Source organism: Rattus norvegicus, chromosome 3 (genome assembly GCF_021556685.1).
Source record: "Rattus norvegicus strain SHRSP/BbbUtx chromosome 3, alternate assembly SHRSP_T2T, whole genome shotgun sequence".
Taxonomy (NCBI): domain Eukaryota; kingdom Metazoa; phylum Chordata; class Mammalia; order Rodentia; family Muridae; genus Rattus; species Rattus norvegicus.
This window is the reverse complement of record NC_141536.1, coordinates 35,579,392-35,586,757: the sequence shown is the minus strand read 5'-3', so window position 1 is coordinate 35,586,757 and position 7,366 is coordinate 35,579,392. Positions and strand designations below refer to the sequence as shown.

Genomic DNA, 7,366 nt, shown 5'->3' with positions numbered 1-7,366 from the left:
TCAGTCCATGTATAGTCTTTAGGTAGTGGCTTAGTCCCTGGAAGCTCTGGTTGCTTGGCATTGTTGTTCATATGGGGTCTCAAGCCCCTTCAAGCTCTTTCAGTCCTTTCTCTGATTCCTTCAACGGGGGTCCCATTCTCAGTTCAGTGGTTTGCTGCTGGCATTCGCCTATGTATTTGCTGTATTCTTGCTGTGTCTCTCAGGAGAGATCTACATCCGGTTCCTGTCGGCCTGCACTTCTTTGCTTCATCCATCTTATCTAGTTTGGTGGCTGTATATGTATGGGCCACATGTGGGACAGGCTCTGAATGGGTGTTCCTTTTGCCTCTGTTCTAAACTTTGCCTCTCTATTCCCTTCTAAGGGTATTCTTGTTCCCCTTTTAAAGAAGGAGTGAAGCATTCACATTTTGGTCATCCTTCTTGAGTTTCATGTGTTCTGTGCATCTAGGGTAATTCAAGCATTTGGGCTAATAGCCACTTATCAATGAATGCATACCATGTGTGTTTTTCTGTGATTGGGTTACCTCACTCAGGATGATATTTTCCAGTTCCATCCATTTGCCTATGAATTTCATAAAGTCATTGTTTTTGATAGCTGAGTAATATTCCATTGTGTAGATGTACCACATTTTCTGTATCCATTCCTCTGTTGAAGGGCATCTGGTGAACCCCATTTTTTAATAGGGTTATTTGTCTCCCTGCAGTCTAACTTTGTGAGTTCTTTGTATATTTTGGAGATAAGCCAGGATTGGTAAAGATCTTTTCCCAATCTGTTGGTTGCCGTTTTGTCCTAACGACAGTGTCCTTTGCCTTACAGAAGCTTTGTAGCTTTATGAGATCCCATTTGTCGATTCTTGACCTTAGAGCATAAGCCATTGGTGTTTTGTTCAGGAAATTTTCTCCAGTGCCGATGTGTTCGAGATTCTTCCCCACTTTTTCTTCTATTAGTTTGAGTGTATCTGGTTTGATGTGGAGGTCCTTGATACACTTGGACTTAAGCTTTGTACAGGGTGATAAGAATGGATCGATCTGCATCCTTCTACATGCTGACCTCCAGTTGAACCAGCACCATTTACTGAAAAGGTTATCTTTTTTCCATTGGATGGTTTTGGCTCCTTTGTCAATAATCAAGTGACCATAGGTGTGTGAATTCATTTCTGGGTCTTCAATTCTATTCCACTGGTCAATCTAGCTGTCTCTGTACCAATATCACAGTTTTTATCACTATTGCTCTGTAATACTGCTTGAGTTCAGGGATAGTGATTCCCCCTGAAGTCCTTTTATTGTTGAGGATAGTTTTAGCTATCCTGGGTTATTTTTGTTATTCCAGATGAATTTGAAAATTGTTTTGTCTAACTCTATGAAGAATTGGATTGGAATTTTGATGGGGATTGCATTTAATCTGTAGATCGCTTTTGGTAAAATGGCCATTTTTTACTATATTAATCCTGCCAATCCATGAGCATGGGAGATCTTTCTATCTTCTGAGATCCTCTTCAAATTCTTTCTTCAGAGGCTTGAAGTTCTTATCATACAGATCTTTCACTTGCTTGGTTAAAGTCACACAGAGATATTTTATATTATTTGGGACCAGTATGAAGGGTGTGACTTCCCTAATTTCTTTCTCAGCTTGTTTCTCTTTTGTGTAGAGAAAGGCTACTGATGTATTTGAGTTAATTTTATACCCAGTCACTTTGCTGAAGGTGTTTATCAGGTTTAGTAGTTCTGTGGTGGAACTTTTGGGATCACTTAAATATACTATCATATCATCTGCAAATAGTGATATTTTGACTTCTTCCTTTCCAATCTGTATCCCTTTGGTGTCCGTTTGTTGTCTGATTGCTCTGGCTAGGACTTCTAGAACTATATTGAATAAGTAGGGAGAGAGTGGGCAGGCTTGTCTAGTCCCTGATTTTAGTGGGATTGCTTCAAGTTTCCCTCCATTTAGTTTAATGTTAGCTACTGGTTTGTTGAATATGGCTTTTACTATGTTTAGGTATGGGCCTTGAATTCCTGTTCTTTCCAGGACTTTTATCATGAAGGGGTGTTGAATTTTGTCAAATGCTTTGTCAGCATCTAATGAAATGATCATGTGGTTTTTATCTTTCAGTTTGTTTATATAGTGGATTATGTTGATGGTTTTCCATATATTAAACCATCCCTGCACACCTGTGATGAAGCCTACTTGATCATGAAGGATGATTATTTTGATGTATTCTTGGATTCGGTTTGTAAGAATTTTATTGAGTATTTTTGCATTGATATTCACAAAGGAGATTGGTCTGAAGTTCTCTTTCTTTGTTGGGTCTTTGTGTGGTTTAGGTATAAGAATAATTGTGGCTTCATAGAAGGAACTTGGTAGTGCTCCATCTGTTTCAATTTTGTGGAATAGTTTGGATAGTATTGATATGAGGTCCTCTATGACAGACCTATATGGTCTGTCAGAATTCTGCACTGAATCCATCTGGACCTGGGCTCTATTTGGTTGGGAGACTTTTAATGACTGCTTCTATTTTTATGAGTTATGGGGTTGTTTAGATGGTTTATCTGTTCTTGATTTAACTTGGGGACCTGGTATCTGTCTAGGAAATTGTCCATTTCCTGCAGATTTTCAGGTTTTGTTGAATATAGGCTGTTGTAGTAGGATCTGATGATTTTTTGAATTTCCTCTGATTCTGTTGTTATGTCTCCCTTTTTATTTCTGATTTTGTTAATTTGGACACACTCTGTGTGTCCCCTCATTAGTCTGGTTATCTACCTTGTTGATTTTCTGAAAGGACCAGCTTTTGGTTCTTTTGATTCTTTGTATAGTCCTTTTTATTTCTACTTGGTGGATTTCAGCTCTGAGTTTGATTATTTCCTGCCTTCTACTCCTCCTGGGTGTATTTGTTTCTTTTTGTTCTAGAGCTTATAGGTGTGCTGTCAAGGTGCTGATATATGCTCTCTCCCATTTCTTCCTGCAGGCACTCAGAGCTATGAGTTTTCCTCTTAGCACAGCTTTCACTGTGTCTCATAAGTTTGGGTATGTTGTACGTTCATTTTCATTAAATTCTAAGAAGTCTTTAATTTCATTCTTTATTTCTTCCTTGACCAGGTTATCATTGAGTAGAGCACTGTTCAATATCCATGTATATGTGGGTGTTCTTTCCTTATTGTTATTGAAGACCAGCTTTAGCCTGTGGTCATCTGATAGGACTCATGGGATTATTTCTATCTTTCTGTATCTGTTGAGGCCTGTTTTGTGCCTGATTATATGGTCAATTTTGGAGAAAGTACCATGAGATGGTGAGAAGAAGGTATATCCTTTTGTTTTAGGATAGAATATTCTACAAATATCTGTTAAATCCATTTCGTTCATAACTTCTGTTAGTCTGTCTATGTCTCTGTTTAATTTCTGTTTCCATGATCTGTCCATCGATGAGAGTGGGGTGTTGAAATCTCCTACTATTATTTTGTGAGGTGCAATGTGTGCGTGAGCTTTAGTAAGGTTTCTTTTATGTATGTAGGTACCTTTGTATTTGGAGCATAGATATTTAGGATTGAGAGTTCATCTTGGTGGATTTTTCCTTTGATGAATATGAATTGTCCTTCCTTATCTTTTTTGATGACTTTTAGTTGAAAATCAATTTTATTGGATATTAGAATGGCTACTCCAGCTTGCTTCTTCTGACCATTTGCTTGGAACATTGTTTTTCAGCCTTTTACTCTGAGGTAGTGTCTGTCTTTGTCTCTGAGGTGTGTTTCCTGTAGGCAGCAGAATGCAGGGTCCTCATTGCGTATCCAGTTTGTTAATCTTCGTCTTTTTATTGGGGAGTTGAGTCCATTGATATTGAGAGTTTTTGCTTCCTGTTATTTTCGTATTTGGAGGTGAGATCATGTTTGTGTGCTTGTCTTCTCTTTGTTTTGTTGCAAAACTATTAGTTTCTTGCTTTTTCTAGGGTGTAACTTGCCTCCTTGTATTGGGCTTTACCATTTATTATCCTTTATAGGGCTGGATTTGTAGAAAGATATTGTGTAAATTTGGTTTTATCATGGAATATCTTGGTTTTCCCATCTATGTTAATCGAGAGTTTTGCTGGATACAGTAACCTGGGCTGGCATTTGTGCTCCCTTACGATCTATATGACATCTGTCCAGGATCTTCTGGCTTTCATAGTCTCTGGTGAGAAGTCTGGTGTAATTCTGATAGGTCTGTTTTTATATGTTACTTGACCTTTTTCCCTTACTGCTTTTAATATTCTTCCTTTATTTTGTGCATTTGGTGTTTTGACTATTATGTGATGGGAGGAGTTTCTTTTCTGGTCCAATCTATTTGGAATTCTGTAGGCTTCTTCTATGTTTATGGGCATCTCTTTTTTTAGGTTGGGGAAATTTTCTTCTATGATTTTGTTGAAGATATTTACTGGTCCTTTGAGCTGGGAATCTTCACTCTCTCTATACCTATTATCCTTAGGTTTGATCTTCTCATTGAGTCCTGGATTTTCTGTATGTTTTGGGCCAGTAGCTTTTTCTGTTTTATATTATCTTCAGGGTCGGTTTCAGTTCTCTGTGAGTGCAGCTACCAGAAGGGCCTGCCCCTGCTTCTGGGTCCCTGTTCGCAGGGAGCCCTGATGGCGCTAGGTGTTTTTCTCTAGAGTCAGAAATGTGGACAGAGAGTAGTCTCCTTTGGTTTCCCAGGCATGTTTGACCCTCTGAAGGTTTAGCTCTCCCTCTCATGGGATTTGGGTGTGGGGAGCTGTTTGACCAGGTCCATTCAGATCTGGGTGCAGTCTGGACCACAGGGCTCCTGCAGCTTGACTGCCCCTATCTTCCTGTTCCCATAGGCCCTATATAGTTTCCTCTTGGGTCAGGGATGTGGGCAAAGGTGGGCAGAAATGTCAGTCTCTCCTGCCCCGCAGCCTCAGGATTGCCCACAAGTCTGGGCGATGAGCTCTCTCTCCATGGGGCCCTTCTGGTTGCTGCCCTCATGGAGAGCAGGGAGCTGTGGGCCAGGATCAGTGAGGTTCAGGCACCAGTTCTTTAATAATCTTTCTTTTGCTAATGTGAGTGCCATTGCACCTGGGGCATAGAAGTTAAGAGCCAAGGAGTCATCTGGGTGGGTTTTTCCTTTGATGAGTATAAAGTGTCTTTCTCCATCTTTTTTGATTGATTTTTGTTGACAGTCTATCTTGTTAGATATTAAAATAGCTAGAGTAGCTTGCCTCTTGGGTCCATTTGCGTGCAAATTCTTTTTCTAAGCCTTTACTCTGAGGTATTTTCTATCTTTGACGTTGAATTGTATTTCTTGTATGCAGAAGAAGGAGTGATCCTGTTTTTACATCCATTTTGTTAGAATGTGTGGTTTATTTTGTAATTGGGCCTTGAGTCCACTGATATTGAGAAATATCAATGACCAGCGACTATTAATTCCTGTTACTTTGTAGTTGTTGGTTGTGATAGAGTCTCTTGTGTGTGTTCTTCTTTTGGTGTTGTTGGTGTGAGGTTATTTATTTCTTGAGTTCTCATGGTGTAGTTAACTTCTTTGGGTTGGGAATTTTTCTTCTAGTTCTTTCTGTAGGGCGGGTTTGTGGATATTGTTTAAATTGTCTTTGTCTCTGCCTGAGTCCTCCAAGCTGTTTTTCTGGTCTGGGTGACCTGCTAATAGCTAACTCTGTCCAGGTTTGGGGGTGGGGCTTGGTAGCAGGGCCACTGGGGCAGGAGAGGGTGTCAGTAGGGTAGGTGTTTGAGATCAGAATCTAACCTTCTTTTCTTGGTGGTCGAAAAAGTCAATGGACTCTTTATTGCTTCTGGGGTGTGGGGCTCAGGAGCTCTTGGTGGATTGGGTCCATTTCCTCTTTACCACCACAGGCTTCTGGCTTCGACGGATGGCACTGGCCCTGCGGTTAGCTGCCATACGCGATACTTGTTCTTTTGGATCATGTGCCTGTTGCTTCTAAGTGGCAGGTTTCGCTGACCGGATCTGCATTTCATAACCACCATGACTCCTTTGCCATCATCAGCCGCGGCTCCACTCTGACGGTCTTGCGGTGAATTAGCCTGTTGTAGCAGGAGTTTTAGACCTTCAGATTATTGGGCTCCATGCTATACATCTGCTTATTCTTCTTGATCAAGAAACTGGAGCAGTCCCGAAGGACCATCGACTGCAGATGTGCGGACATGGCGGCCCCTCTCCCTATAGTGGCCGGAGACGGAAAGAGCTTCACCCACTTTTCAACAGTCTTTTTATCTCATTGCTTTTCTACTCTGTCTCTGAGACATTTGTACACTACAGATATTGCAAGTTTTGTCTTTTACATTGTGGCTGGACTTTTCAACTCTCTCTCTTTTTGACTCTTTAAAATTTGAAACTTCATTTTTAGAAAAGGGTGCCAAACCCCAAAACATCACACACAAAAATCAACCAGACCAAAACCCGAAAAGTCTATACAAACTCAACGAGCTTCTACCCAGAAGAGCCATTCAGAGCAGAAGCGGCGGCGCTTCGCACTGGATTTCATCCTTTCACTGTGGGATAAGTTTTTATGCATTTATGCATTAATATGAGAAATGGTGACAGAGTGAGAACTAGAGAAATATTAGCTTCATTTCCTCTTTCATAACTCACGTTTATTGCCTGCACTCAGCCCTTCCCCGTATTCTAATATTTAGCTTTTCTTGTTCTGTTTTCATAGAACATTGAACACATTAAAATCTATTAAGAACAATAAATACACTCCACCCACACGCACATTTGTTCACTCTCCTAATGGTGCCTTTAATGAACAGAGTTGTAAAACCGAATGCAATCTAGTTATCGATCTGTTCTTTTCCTTAGTGCTTTGAATCTCATTTGAATTTGTTTACCTGGCGTATTGCCAGGAACACTTTTTTCCTATATAAGTTTCTAGGGGGTAATTTGTGCTTTTGCTTTCACGTTTAGCCTTGTGATTAACGTGAATGTTTATATTCGGTATGATCTAGAAATGCACACTTCTGCCCCTCTAAGCTGAGCTGAACCAGTCACCACCGTGCCTTGTCTATCGCCAGCAGGAAACTTTGCGTGTTTTTAGACTCAACATAGTCTGTTTGTCTGGTGTCTGGTGTCTAGGCTTGTGTCAGTCACACACTCCTTTTTTTTTTTTATCTTTATTCTTTTTTATTAAAAATAGATTCTTTCATACAATATATTCTGATTATGGTTTTCCCTCACCCAACTTTCCTCAGAATCTTTTTTTTTAATTTAGAGAATACTTTATTAGTTTTTGTAATCAAACCCACGTATATAAGACCTTACATATTTAATACAGTGTGTTACCCCTGTACAAATGGAAAAAACTTAAGTTCAACATTTCTAGACCAATATGGCTGTTAATTTCTGTACAGTGCC

The 7,366-nt window shown here is 40.0% G+C and overlaps 1 pseudogene; it reads right to left on the bottom strand.

Annotated features, from left to right (window-relative positions):
• Window positions 1–5,778: 5,778 nt before the first annotated feature.
• On the bottom strand, window positions 5,779–6,158 carry Rpl28-ps9 (ribosomal protein L28, pseudogene 9; annotated as a pseudogene).
• Window positions 6,159–7,366: the final 1,208 nt, after the last annotated feature.